This window comes from Salvelinus sp. IW2-2015, linkage group LG18 (assembly GCF_002910315.2).
Source record: "Salvelinus sp. IW2-2015 linkage group LG18, ASM291031v2, whole genome shotgun sequence".
NCBI classification, from domain to species: domain Eukaryota; kingdom Metazoa; phylum Chordata; class Actinopteri; order Salmoniformes; family Salmonidae; genus Salvelinus; species Salvelinus sp. IW2-2015.
Genome location: NC_036858.1, coordinates 35944641 through 35963567, shown reverse-complemented (window position 1 = coordinate 35963567; position 18927 = coordinate 35944641). Strand labels below are relative to the sequence as shown.

General features: G+C 43.3%; 1 pseudogene; it reads left to right on the top strand.

Moving 5' to 3' along the window:
- LOC111977594 (calcium/calmodulin-dependent protein kinase type II subunit gamma-like) overlaps nucleotides 1-18927 on the top strand; it is a 134007-nt pseudogene that overhangs the window by 91320 nt on the left and 23760 nt on the right.

Genomic DNA, 18927 nt, shown 5'->3' with positions numbered 1-18927 from the left:
TAACGTCAAATTCACTGAGATGCCAGTGTGTGTGTGTGTGCCTGTGTGTGCATTTTTGCGTTTGTGTGCCTTGTTAGTGTCCTTGACTCAGAGTAGTGAGTAATATCTTGTGTGTTTGTGTGGGTAAATCTGTCTATGTCTTTGTGTCTGTCCGTTTACTTACATGTGTAAGTGGATGAGGCCTTGGGTGAGAGGGATGGGGGGAGAGCTGTAGGGAAGCAGTGGAGTGGTGTTGGTTTGGGCTGGCAGGAGCTTTTAGCAGCACTCAGGCCATTAACACTGCACTGATGGAAGGAGAGGGGGAACAGCCTCACTCTGTGTGTGTGTGTGTGTGTGTGTGTGTGTGTGTGTCCAGCAGAGAGAGTGTGTGCCTGTCTTGAGTGCATACTTTTTCTCAGGTAGTGTTCCTCGCACGCAATCACGAACGCACACACTCTCAGGTCCCCGCAACAACCCAAGCGACCCGGTCCAGATTTTGCTCTCCTTCATTTTGAAATTGGCTCGCGATAGAGCTGGGTTTCCTGCCCATCGATCATGTCAGAGCGGCCCTCTGCAGTTGTTAATCCAGGGGGAGGGGCCTAGGAGACACTACAGCAGTGTGGCGGCCAGGGCCACAGCTCAAACTAGTGCTTGATGAATCCAAGCTAACAAGGATGCTGTGATATGTATACATGCAGCAGGACTATATTTTGTATTACGTGTGCTTTTGGTTTGGGGCAGGGGTGCCAACCCTCTCTACTGCAGAGCTACTGTACATTCTTGCAGATTTTTGCTCCAACACGAATTTAGCACACATCATTCTGCTAACTACAGTTATCTGTTGACCAGATACTTACTAATTCACTTCTAATTCAGGTTCGGATGTGTTGCAACTTGGTCGGAGCAAAAGCTTGCACACCTAGTAGCTCTCCGGAAGGATTGTGAGGACCAGCCTGGGCATTAGTGTGGGGCAGCCGGACGATTGAAGCGGAAAGACCCACCATGACCAGCACTACCTCCTCCTCCTCCTCAGTCTCTCTACCATTGCGCTCACTATTTCAATAAATCTCCATCACAAAGAGCACCGGGCTGTGGCGTGTGTTGAGTGTGTGTGTCTGTGTGTATTTGTGTCTGTGTCTGTCCTCGTACCGTCTTGACACAATGTGCACCTCTAACCATTTCTCCATCCACTTTCTCTTCTCTCTCTCTCTCTCTCTCTCTCTCTCTCTCTCTCTCTCTCTCTCTCTCTCTCTCTCTCTCTCTCTCTCTCTCTCTCTCTCTCTCTCTCTCTCTCTCTCTCTCTCTCTCTCTCTCCTCTCTCTCTCTCTCTCTCTCTCTCTCTCTCTCTCTCTTCTTCTCTCTCTCTCTCTCTCTCTCTCTCTCTCTCTCTCTCTCTCTCTCCTCTCTCTCTTCTCTCTCTTCTCTCTCTCTCTCTCTCTCTCCCTCTGCGCCCCCCTCTCTATCCCTCCAGTTTCCCTCCCCAGAAGTGGGACACAGTGACCCCTGAAGCCAAGAACCTGATTAACCAGATGCTGACTATCAACCCTACCAAGAGGATCACTGCTGACCAGGCCCTCAAGCACCCATGGGTCTGCGTAAGTCACCCCATCACCGTCACTGACACGTCATTCACCTTGGGTTTGACTTGAATCGGTACTACATCCTGGTGACGTTGGCCCCATCATACCTTCGTAACTGGTGCTGCCACGGCCTAGTCATTGATCTGTTGTTCAATCTCCGCTTTCCTGTCCTCCTCTTCCCCCCGATCCAGCAACGCTCCACTGTGGCTTCCATGATGCATCGTCAAGAGACCGTGGAGTGCCTGCGCAAGTTCAACGCCAGGAGAAAACTCAAGGTGTGTGCAGACACGCACGAGCGCACACACATGCACACGTATATATCCCATCTGTTGTGTTAGAGAGATTGTATACACCCCTTGTCCTTTGCACTAACCTTGTATTCTGTGTCTTCCCCAGGGAGCCATCCTCACCACCATGCTGGTGACCAGAAACTTCTCAGGTGAGGGGGGCATCTGGGGGTTCGCATTTAGAATGGCATTAGCGTCGTTCTAAGTTCTAGTAAGTAAAAATGATTCCCACGATATACAATGATACATTCTGTTTGTTCAGAAGTGTTGAGTAATGTAAAGCGGGTTTGGTGCCCTTACCTCCGATTGAATTGCCCTTAGAGAGGAAACTTGAAGACTTAGTATAATGTCTCTGAAACCGWAATGTCCTGAGTAGATGCGTTGAAGTTTCCCGTTGTCATACACAGACGTTAGAAATACGATCATGTCATTCGTAATAAGGAGCATTGTAAACTGCAGACGTGGAGAGTAGGTTGTTTGTCCTTGTTTGAATCCACAAGCCACCTGCGTCGCAAGAATACTGGGATGCTAAGTTGTGTCCCACGGCCCAGGTTTCCCCGCAGCACGTGGAGAGCTTGTCTCAGCCACGTCCGAAGGCCTTTCTGTAAAGCGTGGAGGACAGACATTAGTCATAGAGCTCTGTGCTCGTAAGAGAGTTAGGGTTGTGTGTACAATGTTGCTTCATAACACCGCGTAGCTGTCACTTGTCGATCTCATAGCGTTTTGTGTGGCTATTTTTGAATAACCGGTTGTGATCGATGATGGGCCATTGAAGGTGTTTTTGTGTTTTTGCTAACATTGAGTGTGCACACTGGGGTAAGTATCAGTATCTGGTATGATGTACAGTTTGGAGCCCATGGATGGATGTATCCATGGACTCCAACCCCCCCCCCCCCATGATATAAAAATGGTGGGTGAGGTGAGTGAAGCTAGGGCCAGGCACTTAAAGAAGGAAGTGACACTGTGCTCTATAGAGGCTCCGCCTATCCTCTGGTTGATCCCTCCCAACTGAATGCCTCTCTGTCCAATAGTGGGCCGACAGCACACCAGCCCCGCAGCCACCACCAGCACGGCTGCTCTGGCTTCAGAAGGTATGTCAGTCAGGGCAGGGGAGCCGCAGCAACCTGGCACTGTGCCAACACTGCCCCCTGGTCTGGTTAGCATGTGGCCCGGGGTGCCAGCCACTGACCATTGGTTGCCCCACCAGCCCGCACACTGGCACGTACTGTACTGCCCCCGGAGTGGCCTTTCACACACACACAACACCCGCTGCCCCCCAAACCCCCTCCATCCCTCTCTACGCCCGCGCTACACCCTCTGAGTGATCCATGACTATGGACCAAGGCTGGCCCTACCTAAGGCTTAGAACGCAGGACCCTAACCCGTGCTTTACAGACACCTTGTTCTATGGGCTCAAACATATGATTTTAAGACCTGTCACAGCCTTGTTATGGGGTTTTGCAGGCAGGTACCTGGTAACTGACAGTGTGACACTCAAAATGCATTATGGTTTCGTATTCATGAGCAATGGATAGATCACAATGCATTAGAACTGTGGTGTTCCACTGACATTAGAACTAAAGGTGATAGCCATACTTTTTATGGTCACACACAGACACACAGACACACACACACACTCTCACCAAATCAGGGAAGATGTCGGAGAGGAAATGCAGTTAGTCTGCTATATTCAGGCTGGCCTGAGGCTGTGCCTCTAACTCCTTCTGCCGTAGCACACAACAATCTCCTTTCCATAATATTTCCATTTGTCAGGTGCATTATCTGTTTGGCTTTACCTTATCCATGTCGTTGCCGCTGACACTGGTCTTACTTTCTCTCCGTTTATTCAGACTGATTTCAGACCTGTAACATAACCTAGTTAATGCACTCTCAGTCACAACAGGACAATGTGTGAATGTGCATATGCACAATATGCGTGCCAGTCTACCTACTGCCGAGTGTGAGCATGTCTCTCTTTCTTCCCACCAAATTAAGCTTTGTCAACAAACATTTGGGCAGTCTTGGCCCTCATTAATAAGGACTAAAAACAAACAATCGGTTACCCACCCTCTACCTTTGCCTCGCAAATAAGTCCAGTTAAGATCCACAGATCCTAGCCAATGCCCAGCTGATCGCCCAGTCTATCTCTGCCCATACCCCACAGCCCCACTGCATTCCTCTGCATGGCCTGGTACCTCCAGCAAGCCAGCATGTACCTGTGCCTCTGTCCGCCTGCATGGGTTACCAGATGCACCGGGGTGGTTCTGAATTCTCTCTCTCTCTTTATCTCTGGCGTCTTGCTTGCTCTGTTTGATTTCTTCCTGTCTGTACCTTCCTATGGGTGAAAGAAAGCACACTTCTGTCACTGGCCGCTTGAGTTGGCTGGTCTAACACTTGGACCCCTGGCCCTGCCCTTTCTGTTGCTGTTTGTTTGGTGACTTGTTTCTGACCGCCTGATCATGATCTTACAACTCTCCCACAACGATGATAGATGGTATTCACTTCTTTTAATTGCAGCGGTTGAAAGAGGATATACTGCTTACGGCTTACGCAATACAGTCTTAAGATGCTTGGATCCAATCTATACCAGGCGGCAGGCAGGGTGTCTCCCTTTTATCCCTATGATGCACTCTTTAACTGAGCTGCACTCTGGGAGCTGTTAGTTTGCTGTGGATAATGCATGCCGAGCTTATGATATGACCCACGAAGCACCTTATCGCATGAAGCACCTGCGAACGAGCCTGAGACCAATGTTTGCCTGCAGTCGTCGTTGTCACTTTATATGAAGATCAAGATACTGAATATTGATTTTTTTTATCTTGTGTTTTTTTCCCCTTGCCCTCCTTCCTACTTGTGTCAATGGAAGCTGAGGGATTTTGAGGATCTCCGAAACCTGATTGATGATTATCATCTATATGTGTGTGAGGGTTTTTGTCCGTCTCTGTGTGTCTCCTTCTGTTTACGTGGCTCTCTCTCTGTCGTTTTTCTTTTTCTATGTGAGCGTTTGCTCTGTGCTGTAATGTATGTACAGTGTGTGTGGCGTGGAGACAATGTACCTGTATGTGATAATATGTCTGTGGGGCATGCTAAAAAAGGAAACGGTACTGTGTTGTACCACCCTGTTCTCACTGTACATAGCCTACTCCCTACAGTATTTACTGTTCAAGTCTCGAGCATCAGATGACTCCTGAGCACTTCTTCACCTCGGTGACCACAGAGACTTGTGACATCACTGTCCTCTATTTTTCTGACCTATGTTCTCCTACAGTATTATGGTTCCAGGTTGATTGATGCGGGTCGGTAGAAACCGGGAAACATCCGGTTTTCAGGGATACAGTATCTTCAACCTAGCTTCCTTTTCCCCTGGAAACCGGATGTGGGGGACCCCGCTCAGGCGTTTCCTTAACGCCTGCTACGTTAGGTTAGTCATGTCCTTAACGTCTGTCCCTCTCCCTCTTCTGTTTCAGCATGCAAAAGTTTACTAAACAAAAAATCGGATGGTGGTGTGAAGGTAAGTGAGCTGTATGGAAGTTCTGTCCCTCTTCTCTTTTTCTCTGTCTTTTGAATGCTCTCTCTCTCTCTCTCTCTCTCTCTCTCTCTCTCTCTCTCTCTCTCTCTCTCTCTCTCTGTCTCTGTCTCTGTCTCTCTCTCTCTCTCTCTCTCTGAGAAGTGTGTTGGCGTTAGGAGACAGATTTCCTGTGTATACTGTTGGAATGGAAAGAAAAGTGTTTTGGTCTCCCCTTCTGCAAGACATCTTAAGACATCTCACAACTCAGTGTCTGTAATGTATATAAAATGACAGACAGTTGAAATAATATTATCACTTGCTAGGGGGAATGATACAAGGTTATTATAGGTAAATATTACTTCACTGTCCATCTCAGCTGTCCAGATTGTAAAGCGTATATAGTCTACACCCAAAGTAAAGTTATGATTTGTGTGTATATGTGTGAGTGTGTTTGTGTATTTTTGTGTGTGTGGATGTGTGTGACTGTGTGCAGACAGCTAGCACAGAAAGGCAAGAATGCTTTTTTTTGTCCACTAGTTCCTACCGTGGGCCCTTCTAACGGGACCAATGAGTTGTAGCTGGCAGCTGATGGACAGTTCATTTCACCTTTGAGAACGGGAGAATGGAGTTAAAAGTCTATTTTTCTGTGCAACTAAAGAGGAACAAAGAACCTGCGTTATGGATGGGCTTTCTAAGGAACGGACCTAGTTAAGCATGATCTCTTCCACAATTCCTGTGGTACAGCGAACCTCCTCTGGTCCTAAGTGATCTGAGAGATCTCCATGTTCAACTATAGTTGGTTTTCAACTAGGAGTCAGTGCATGCAGTGAAGTGCCGTGATCGACAAAGGCCAAACAATACCCAGGTTTAAAGCAACACAACCCACCTTAACATGAAAAAGAAAAGCTGCACCCCGTAGTAGCACCGATGCAATCATTTATTCACCAATGTTTCGACAGCTGAGCTGTCTTTATCAGGGTTTCATGTCAAACAAAGCAGGTCACAAGTATTTATAAACTGGGTGGTTCGAGCCCTGAATGCTGATTGGCTGACAGCCGTGGTATATCAGACCATATATCACAGGTATGACAAAGCATTTATTTTTTACTGCTCTAATTACGTTGGTAACAAGTTTATAATAGCAATAAGGCACCTCGGGGGTTTGTGGTATATGGCCAAAATACCAGTAGTAATTTTTTMGGGTATCTGTACTTTACTTTAAATATTTATATTTTTGACGACTTTTACTTTTACTTCACTACATTCCTAAAGAAAGTAATGTACTTTTTACTCCATGCAATTTCCCTTACACCCAAAAGTACTCATTCCATTTTGAAGGCTTAGCAGGACAGGGAAATGGCCCAATTCACGCACTTACCAAGAGAACATCCCTGGTCATCCCTACTGCCTCTGATCTGGTGGACTCACTAAACACACATGCTTCATTTGTAAATCATGTCTGAGTGTTGGAGTGTGCCCCTGGCTATCCGTGAATGTAAAAAAAAAATCATTCTGCTTTGCTTAATATAAGAAATTTGAAATGATTTATACTTTTACTTTTGATACGTAAGTATATTTAAAACCAAATACTTTTAGCTTTTTACTCAAGTAATATTTTACTGGGTGACTTTCACTTAAGTAATTTTTTATTAAGGTATCTTTACTTTTACTCAAGTATGACAATTGGGTATTTTTTCAACCACTGCAATATCCCATGGCTAAGGGCTGTATCCAGGCACTCTGCGTTGCATCGCACATAAGAACAGCCCTTAGCCATGGCATATTGGCCATATACCACACCTCTTCACCCCTTATTGCTTTAATATAGGTTTCCATTGGACACATGCAGGTGTTTGTAATCATGGCCGGCTCTAGCACGATATCGTTGGTCAATTTACAAATATCAATCATATATATATATAAAATAAGGCATAAATGGATATCCAATGGTCATAGATATCATAACATCAACTAAGTACACAATTGTGACCCACCTTAAGGTTACATCACATGCACACACACACATTAAGAATTTAAGTTCCAGGAGATTTTCAAACCATTTTATTTTAGCTGGCAAAATGTGTCAAATATTAATAAGGATCTGCCCCTTATTTTCAATTTTTGCCTAAAATGACATACCCAAATCTAAATGCATGTAGCTCAGGCATTGAAGCAAGGATATGCATATTCTTGATACCATTTGAAAGGAAACACTGAAGTTTGTGAAAATGTGAAAGGAATGTAGGAGAATATAACACAATAGATCTGGTAAAAGATAATACAAAGAAACAACCAACCGTTTTTTGTATCTTTTTTGTACCATCATCTTTGAAATTCAAGAGAAAGGCCATAATGTATTATTCCATCCCAGGCACAATTTAGACTTTGGCCACCAGATGGCAGCAGTGTATGTGCAACGTTTTGGACTGGAATGAACCATTGCATTACTGTTCAAAATGTTGTATCAAGACTGCCCAAATGTGCCTAATTGGTTTATTAATATTTCAAGTTCATAACTGTGCACTCTCCTCAAACAATAACATGGTATCTTTCACTGCAATAGCTACTGTAAATTGAACAGTGCAGTTAGATTTACAAGAATTTAAGATTTCTGCAAATATCAGATATGTCTATGTCCTGGGAAATTTTCTTGTCCTTACAACCTCATGCTAATCGCATTAGCCTACGCTAGCTCAAACGTCCCGTGGGGGACCCACCGATCCTGAAGTTAATAGATCCATATTGCTTTACAGCTATGTCATTTTGTTTATTGTTAGGAAGCCCTCCCTCTTATGTTTCCCATTTGTCCCTCTCAAAGCTCTTGTGGTGCTTTTTCTTTCTCTTTGGGATCTAACTGGAAGCTTTATTTGTCCTATTTTTATTGGTTCCTTTCCCCCTATGATTCCCTGTTTTTCCCCTCCTCTCTGTCGCTATCTGTTCAGAAAAGGAAGTCCAGCTCCAGTGTTTGTTTAATGGTGAGATCTGCTCTGTCTTTTCACTCTCTCTCTCTTTCTCTCTCGGTTGAGGTGCTAGAGGGTCTGTGGCAGTTTGTCTTGTTGGAATTCCATTGGCTCTCAACTCCATCCAACATCCCCCAACATTCTCACCACCAGAACCATTTCCCTTCCGCGGAACCCATACCTACAGTACATGAGCTGAAACGCACACACACACACACACACACACACACACACACACACACACACACACACACACACACACACACACACACACACACACACACACACACACACACACACACACACACACACACACACACACACACACCACACACACCATCTGCATTCCCCATCAATGCTCTCCCTAGAAACCAGCCCAAACCTACCTGCCTTGGACTACTCCACTGTCTCCCCACAGAGTAGGTCCCCTCACCCCTCACCTCGGCTCACAGCTCCAAGGTTGCCTAGAAGGAAGCTGTACTGTAGGTCAGTGCCAAGCCAGAAGCTCAAACTCCAAACATAGCCAAGGTCTCTCTCTCACAACCCTCCAAAGAGCAGGCATAGATGGAGTTCAATTTTTTTTTAGACGCAGGACAAAGCCTACTGGACATTCGTTCTGTATAGCAGAGAGGACTTTAAAGCAGCTTTTCAGGATCTGTTTTGAAAAGGGACACACAAGTGACTCTTTCTCTCTGAGGAAAAGAGTCCCAAACACATCGCACACACACACCACACACACACACACACACACACACACACACACACCACACACACACACACACACACACACACACACACACACACACACACACACACACACACACACACCCCCTCCCTGCATCTGCATTCCCCGTCAATGCTCACCCTAGCAGCCAGACCAAGCCTACCTGCCTATAGACTAGCCTACTGTCTCCCCACAGAGTAGCACCCCTCACCCCTCACCTCGGCTCACAGCTCCAAGGTTGCCTAGAAGGAAGCTGTAGGTCAGTGCCAAGCCAGAAACTCAAACTCCAAACCATAGCCAAGGTCTCTCCCTTACAACCCTCCAAACAGCAGAAAAAATGGGCCATAAAAGAACTGCAGCGGAAAAGAAATAGGACATTTGTTCTGTATAGGAGAGAGGACATTTAAAGCAGGCTTTTCAGGATCTGTTTGAAAATGGACACACAAGTGACTCTTTCTCTCTGAGGACCCCCCCACCACACATACTTATTGCCACCACCATGGCAATGTATCCCATGGCAGCAGGCTTGGCCTAGCAACAGGGGGCATTTGTGCTGTTGTAAATATCAATKTTTTTTTATTCTTTATTTCTCAGGTCTTCAAATATTTATTGGGCCCTCATGTTTTTTTTCTCCTTCAGGAGACTCTTTTTTCCAACTTTAGTTTTTTCTGTCTTGGTTGCCCGCAAAATAATCTTTAGCAGCAACAACACAGTAGAAACGAAAATGGGTGGAGACTTCACTTGTCTCTTGTGAACAATACATATTTTGGGGACACACTGAAATGGTTATCCAATCCCAGCCTCTCTGTAGTAACCCACAGGACAGGGGTAGTCAAATCCATGCCTTGAGTTCCGCACTACCTCTGGTTTTATTTTCTTCCTAGTAGTTGATTGATTGATCAGTGTTACTGATTGACCAGAGATTCCAATCACCTGGTGTTCCAGGTCTGAATTAGTCCCTGATTAGAGGGGAAGGATAAAATCCAGCAGTGCTGCAGACCTTGAGTCCCGGAATTAGGTAAGGGTGAGGCACAGGAGATGTGGAGTGCATGCATGTGCAGTCACCTACTTACCTCACATCTCTGAGAATCATTAGGGTCCATCCCACAGCCGGGCCCCCCTCTCTGGCCCCTCTGCACCACGCCAAACCAGCACTACCTCAAACCCCAAGCTTACCACCTCTGCACACTCCCCACAACACCATACACACTCCATGAAAATATATGCAATGTAGAATAGCTGTAAAAATAGGGTAGGCTATACAGTATTGGGCCAATTCCGACTCAGGAAATGTAAGCCTTTCCTACGGTCACCTTACCGACGCACTTCTCAGTAGTTGGTATTCAGACTTACCTTATGCAGGTGCATACCGGGCTTTTCAGGCGTGGTTCCAATGCACACGCTAAATACATTTAATTCAACGATTGAAAACCCTCCCACTTGGTGGCCAACATATTTTCTTGTGGAGTTTTCATACAATGGGTTTTCAGTACATTTATCTTAAACCATCTCTTTCAATACGGTGTACCTTTAATTCGAATTTTGTCAACAGACTGACTAGAATACATGGAGAGAACGGGTTCAGAATATAGGGATCAATGAAAAGGAAGCCATCTAAATACAGTGAACTCCAAAAGTATTGGGATAGTGACTAAGTTTTTCTTGTTTTGGCTATGTACTGCCTCACTTTGGATTTSTAACGATACAATGACTATGAGGTTAAAGTGCAGACTGTCACCTTTCATTTTAGGGTATTTTAATCCATATCTGGTGAACCGTTGAACATTTTAGGGGACAAATTCACTTATATGTGTATTACAGTAGTCAAAAGTATTTGTTCCCATATTCATAGAACGCAATGACTAGATCAAGCTTGTGACTCAACAAATTTGTTGGATACATTTGTTTGTTTTGGTTGTGTTTCAGATGATTTACTCTGATTTTGTAGACACGTTTTAGGGTTAGGAAAGTGTGAATGAATCATAAAAAAACAGGTTTGTAGGGTACAATAACCAGGTTTTACGCACTAAATATATTGATGAATAAAAAATAAAGTGGTTTGATTCCTCCTGAAAGTTGTCATATTTAATCCATGAAATATTGGAAGGTAGAAAATAAGGTTTGAATAATAGTCCTATAAATCCACCCTAATTCCTCACTAATCATGGAACTGTATGACAACGTTCTAGTCGTCGTGAACCATACGCCTGGCTCCAGGTTTAAACTTCTACATGTGGTCTGTGTTCCATAATGATTCAAATAGGCTAATATGATCCACAAATGATAGCGACCCTCAGGAACAACTCCACAGACGTGACAGAGGAAAGGAAGGTAAACGGAATTTATGGTATAATGCAAAATGTAAGCTACAAATTGAAGAAAACAAACACTAAAGTGACAGATATACATGTATGTGGGTATTACTGAAGGTGGCTCCCGATAGTGGCTAATATCTAACATGATAGAAATGGTAAAATAAAATTGAAAAAAGGACATACAATTAAAACATTCTAAAGCGCATARATCAACTATAAAGTTAACGTTAGCTAGCTAAACAATGAACTATKATCCCAAACCATAGAGTACTAGCAATACAAAACTGATTGTCATAGCTAGCTAAAGTTAACCAAATATAGTAGGTTCAATTTTAGCTAGCCAGCCAGCCATCGAACTTCAGCTAGCTAGCTAACAGCAAGCTTTAACTTGCAATGAACAGAACTTTCTGACAAAATTAGAAATGTACAGTTGAAGTCGGAAGTTCACATACACTTAGGTTGGAGTCATTAAAACTCYTTTTTCAACCACTCCACAAATTTCTTGAAAACAAGCTATAGTTTTGGCAAGTCGGTTAGGACATCTACTTTGTGCATGACACGAGTAATTTTTCCAACAATTGTTTACAGACAGATTATTTCACTTATAATTCACTGTATCACAATCCTATGGGTCAGAAGTTTACATACACTAAGTTGACCGTGCCTTTTAACAGCTTGGGAAATTCCAGAAAATGATGTCATGGCTTTAGAAGCTTCTGATAGGCTAATTGACATCATTTGAGTCAATTGGAGGTGTGCCTGTGGATGTATTTCAAGGCCTACTTTCAAACTCAGTGCCTCTTTGCTTGACATCATGGGAAAATCAGCCAAGACCTCAGAAAAATTATTGTAGACCTCCACAAGTCTGATTAATCCTTGGGAGCAATTTCCAAACGCCTGTAGGTACCACGTTCATCTGTACAAACAATAGCACGCAAGTATAAACACCATGGGACCACACAGCCGTCATACCGCTCAGGAAGGAGACGCATTCTGTCTCCTAGAGATGAACGTACTTTGGTGCTGAAAGTGCAAATCAAACCCAGAACAACAGCAAAGGACCTTGTGAAGATGCTGGAGGAAACAGGTACAAAAGTATCTATATCCACAGTAAAACAAGTCCTATATCGACATAACCTGAAAGGCCGCTCAGCAAGGAAGAAGCCACTGCTCCAAAACCACCATAAAAAGCCAGACTACGCTTTGCAACTGCACATGGGGACAAAGATCGTACTTTTTGGAGAAATGTCCTCTGGTCTGATGAAACAAAAATAGAACTGTTTGGCCATAATGACAATCGTTATGTTTGGAGGAAAAAGGGGGAGGCTTGCAGGCTGAAGAACACCATCCCAACTGTGAAGCATGGGGGTGCCAGCATCATGTTGTGGGGGTGCTTTGCTGCAGGAGGGACTGGTGCAATTCACAAAATAGATGGCATCATGAGGAGGAAAATTATGTGGATATATTGAAGCAACATCTCAAGACATCAGTCAGGAAGWTAAAGCTTGGTTGCAAATGGGTCTACCAAATGGACAATGACCCCAAGCATACTTCCAAAGTTGTGGCAAAATGGCTTAAGGACAACACAGTCAAGGTATTGGAGTGGCCATCACAAGGAGGCCTACAAACCTGACTCAGTTACACCAGCTCTGTCAGGAGGAATGGGCCAAAATTCCCCCAACTTATTGTGGGAAGCTTGTGGAAGGCTACCTGAAACATATATATATGTATGTAAACTTCTGACCCACTGGGAATGTGATGAAAGAAATAAAAGCTGAAATAGATATTTCTCTCTACTATTATTCTGACATTTCACATTCTTAAAATAAAGTGGTAATCCTAACTGACCTAAGACAGGGAATTTTTACTAGGATTAAATGTCAGGAATTGTGAAAAACTGACTTTAAATGTATTTGGCTAAGGTGTATGTAAACTTCTGACTTCAACTGTATAATATCTGAAACAGTAGCTAGACTCTTACCCATATGCATGGATGAAAGCTTCACGGCAGACTGCAACCCCTTTCATTAAATAAGATGTCCTGTGTCCTTTCCGTTTTATATTTCTAGCTTGCTTGGCCCATTGTTGTTTTGTCAAGTCACTCTGGTTCACACTGACCGTGTGCAATGCCATAAGAATCATCTTAAGCTTCAGCCCCCACACAAACTCTGACCATTTTACTCGCCCTAGCAGGYCTGTTTTCATGTTATCCAGGGCGTAACTGTGCTCCTGGCAACAATTTAATTACGGCCATATTCAACCGGTGTTGGAACTCATCTCTCGGCATGTCCAGCCCACTCATTATCTCAGCCAATCATGGCTAGRGGAAAGGTTGCTGRCTTTTTCTGTGGCTTAACCAACTAGGCTACTAATTTAACAATTGTATTCATATTTACAGATGGCATAAAAGTTTGTTATTAAGGCATATGAAAGTTCACKTGTTCGAGAAGGCATTTCTGCCAAAAAAAGGCATTTTGATTAAAACGTTTTTTTTTTTTACATTCAAACGGCTCTCCTGTGAAGTTGTAACTTGCGACATACGCCTAGTTTCCTGTTCAGTTTCTGGGGAATATGAGCATTGAGCACCAGTGAGCACGTCAGAGAGTGTCAAAAGGTTACACTGTCATTTAGTCACCGTTAAGTATTTCAGTACCAGCTGAAATCTGAACAGCATATTGCTGTTAACCTTTTATTGACGGAATACAGTTCTCTACACCTTTCAACACCTCTCATGAATTCCTAAAGAACCTCTCTGTTAAACGGATAGTTGCGAATTTCGTGACAGTGCCTACAGGAAGTATTAATACCCCTTGACTTATTCCACATTTTGTTGTGTTACAGACAGAATTAAAAATGGATTACATGTATTTGTTTSGCTCACCCATTTACACACATGTACAGTACAATAACCCATAATGAAAACACAGTGAAATGTTTGCAKATGTATTGAAAATTAAATACAGAAATATCTCATTTACYTAAGTAAATGAGATGCCTGAAAGTATGAAGAGTGGTACTCGGTTATGTGTTGCGTTGYATTTGCCCCAAACAAAACACTTTGTATTCAGGACATAAAGTGAATTTCCTTCCCACATTTTTTGCAGTTTTACTTTAGTGCCTAATTTCTTTCCCACATTTTTTGCAGTTTTACTTTAGTGCCTAAACAGGATGCATGTTTTGGAATATTTTTTATTCTGTACAGGCTTCCTTCTTTTGACTCTGTCGTTAGGTTAGTATTGTGGAGTAACTACAATGTTGTTGATCCATCCCCGGGTTTTCTCATATCACAGTCATTAAACTCTGTAACTGTTTTAAAGTGGCTATTGGCCTCATGGTGAATTCCCTGAGCAATTTCCTCTCCGGCAACTGAGTTAGGAWGGACGCCTGTATCTTTGTAGTGACTGGGTATATTGATACACCATCCAAAGTGTAATTAATAACTTCACCACCCACCAAGGGACATTTAATGTCTTCTTTTTTTAACCTATCTACCAAGAGGTGCCCTTCTTTTCGAGGCATTGGAAAGCTTCCCTGGTCTTTGTGGTTGAATCTGTGATTGAAATTCACTTGTATGTGTGGGGTACGGAGATAAGGTAGTAATTAAAAAATCATGTTAAACACTATTATTGCACACAGAGTGAGTCCATGCAACTTATTATGTGACTTGTTAAGCACATTTTTTCTCCTGAACTTATTTAGGATCAACATAAGAAAGGGGTTGAATACTTATTGACTCAAGACATTTCAGCTTTTCATTTTTTATTCATTCGTAAAAATGTCTAAAAGCATAATTCCGCTTTGACATTACGAGTTATTGTCTGTTGGCCAGTGACACAAAATATCAATTTAATCAATTTTAAAACCAGGCCTTAACACAACTAAATGTGTAAAAAGTCAAGGGGTGTGAATACTTTCTGAAGGCTTCTTTGCCTTGAAGTTATTTTACAGTCTAGTGTCGTTTCTTTATGCAACAGTCAGGCTGTGGGGTTGTTGGCAAGAGACTTTAATCSATCCATTTCTTCTTCTCTATGCAACGTACTCTTCATTGTCTTACTCAGGAAAACCTCCAGATCCATACATTCTCCATTTGGGAGAAACAATAACCTTCTCATCAAGGCGGTTCACTGCATGCACAGACTTGGACGCCGCTAGTATCTTATTCTTCATTCCTCAACCAGATTCTGTAGCTATTCGATATTGGCTATCTAGTTGTCTCTTTGGAGTCCATAGACGTTAAGTGTTCATTCTGATCTGACTCCACAAGGTGGAGCAGACTATGTTCTTTGCTTTTCCTCAGGGACTGTGGTTTCTTTACCCCAGCAGGTACCGGTCAATATTGAGGTTGAAGTGCTGGATCCTGTCTGTTTCTACTCTCAAAGTCCTTAGTTATTATTACAGTGCATGTGTTGTTATTCCTGTGTATTTAGAAATGTTAATATCCACAAAGACGGCAGACACTAATGCAGCAAGACATCACTCAAGAGGTAGACACAGACTTAAAACCACTTAAAACCACCCAGATAGAGACCTCCACACAGGCAGGCGGAATGAAAGAAAAACGCTAACGTCATTTAGTGTCAAGAATGTTAATGTGCTCGCACGGAAGTGTCAATGTCTTCAGAGCGAGGTTTTCTAGACCTACAAATTCCTTGTGACTTTCAAGAGGCAGTCATTTGATGTATTAAAGGGAAAACACTGCTGCTGAAATTTAAAGCAGTGCGTACTGTGCAGAAGACAGTATTCAACAATTGTCCCCTGCAAAAACACCACCCAAACACACTGGTAGGCACACTGCAGGCATATATGTCTATGCAGACAACTCATATTTACAGTAGCCTGAAGAAGACATCTCTTACATGACAGGTTATAGAAAAGATTGGAAGCGCTGAATTATCTGTTCAGACCCCAGTTCTACCTGCCAACAGGTTATGGAAAATGTGCTCTTTTTTGTACACTACATTGCCAAAAGTATGTGGACACATGCTTTTTGAACATCTCATTCCACAATCATGGGCATTAAGAAGGAGTTGGTCCTCCCTTTGTTGCTATAATAGATTCCACTCTTCTGGGAAGGCTTTSCACTAGATGTTGGAACATTGCTGCAGGGATTTGCTTCCATTCAGCCACAAGAACATTAGTGAGGTCGGGCACTGATGTCGGGTGATTAGGCCTGGCTTGCAGACGGCGTTCCAATTCATCCCAAAGGTGTTTGATGGGGTTGAGGTCAGGGCTCTGTGCAGGCCAGTCAAGTTATTCCACATCGATCTTGACAAACCATTTCTGTATGGACCTCGCTTTGTGCACAGGGGTTTGTCATGCTGAAACAGGAAAGGGCATTCCCCACAAAGTTGGAAGCACAGAATCATCTAAAGTGTCATTGCAGTTAAGATTTCACTGAAACTAAAGGACCTAGCCCAAACCATGAAAAACAGCCCCAGACCATTATTCCTCCTCCACCAAACTTTACAGTTGGCACTATGCATTGGGGAAGGTACTCCTGGCATCCACCAAACCCATATTCGTCCATTGGTCTGGCAGATGGTGAAGCGTGATTCATCACTCCAGAGAACGTGTTTCCACATCTCCAGAGTCCAATGGCAGCGASCTTTACAACACTTTACAACACATTAGACGCTTCCACTTCACAATAATAGGACTTACAGTCTAGCAGGGCAGAAATTTGACAAACTGACTTGTTGGAAAGGTGGCATCCTATGACGGTGCCATGTTGAAAGTCACTGAGCTCTTCAGTAAGGCCATTCTACTGKCAATCTTTGTCTTTGGAGATTGCATGGCTGTGTGCTCAATATTATACACCTGTCAGCAACGAGTGTGGCTGAAATAGCCAAATCCACTCATTTGAAGGGATGTCCACATACTTTTCTATATAAAGTGAATTGCTCCAGTAGTTACTTCAAGGAGAAAGCTTGCACTTCTATGTCAAAGATAATAATACTAAAACACAATAGTAAATACTGCAGAATACAACAGTCWGCAYAAACACTACAGTAATTACTAAACTATACAAGAGCCCTGCAGGAGCATGAATTTTAAACCTGAGCCCTACACATGCCTGCTCTGTTCAGACCCTACCCTTCCCAGGCCCGATTACTTCGGCCAAATGTAAGGCCCAGTCCTGCCCAAAACCCCAAATCACTTTCTTCCATTAGTAAATCCATTAAAACTGCTCCTCTCTGTCTGTCACTCGCTCCTGCGTGCTGTTCGCTCTGCACGCGCTCTACTCACGGTGGCTCTGAGTCTGCGAGTAACCATAGCAACAGCTCCGCTTGAGAGCAGTTAGCTGTTAGCTACTGTTCGTCACTCTAAACTCCGACAAAACTCAAAGAACATTATTGTTTTTGGTGAAATAATCTCTCCCTTCTTATATTTGACGAGGCTGAAGCACTTCTGACACCATGTTATGATCTTAGTCAGATACAGTTGAAGTCGGAAGTTTACATACACTTAGGTTGGAGTCATTAAAACTAATTTTTCAATCACTCAAACGAATTTCTTGTTATCAAACTATAGTTTTGGCAAGTCGGTTAGGACATCTTGGGACATCTTGTGCATGACACAAGTAATTTTTCCAACAATTGTTTACAGGCAGATTATTTCACTTATAATTCACTGTATCACAATTCCATTGGGTCAGAAGTTTACATACAGTAAGTTGAATGTGCCTTTAAACAGCTTGGAAAATTCCAGAAAAGGATGTCATGGCATTTAGAAGCTCCTGATAGGCTAATTGACATCATTTGAGTCAATTGGAGGTGTGCCTGTGGATGTATTTCAAGGCCTTCCTTCAAACTCYGTGCCTCTTTGCTTGACATCATGGGAAAATCAAAAGAAATCAGCCAAGACCTCAGAAAAATAATTGTAGTCCTCTACAAGTCTGGTTCATCTTTGGGAGCAATTTCCAAAGCCTGAAGGTACCACGTTCATCTACAAACAATAGTACGTAAGTCATAAACACCATGGGACCACGCAGCCGTCATACCGCTTAGGAAGGAGATGCATTCTGTCTCCTAGAGATGAACGTACTTTGGTGCGAAAATTGCAAATCAATCCCAGAACAACAGCAAAGGACCTTGTGAAGATGCTGGAGGAAACAGGTACAAAAGTATCTATATCCACAGTAAAACGAGTCCTATATTGACAAAACCTGAAAGGCCGCTCAGCAGGAAGAAGCCACTGCTCTAAAACCGCCATAAGAAAGCCAGACTACGTTTGCAACTGCACATGAGGACAAAGATCGTACTTTTTGTTGGAGAAATGTCCTCTGTTCTGATGAAACAAAAATAGAACTGTTTGGCCATAATGACCATCGTTATGTTTGGAGGAAAAAGGGGGGGAGCTTGTAGGCCAAAGAACACCATCCCAACTGTGAAGCACGGGGGTGGCAGCATCATGTTGTGGGGGTGCTTTGCTGCAGGAGGGACTGGTGCACTCACAAAATAGATGACATCATGAGGAGGAAAATTATGTGGATATATTGAAGCAACACTCAAGACATCAGTCAGGAAGTTAAAGCTTGTTGCAAATGGGTCTTCCAAATGGACAATGACCCCAAG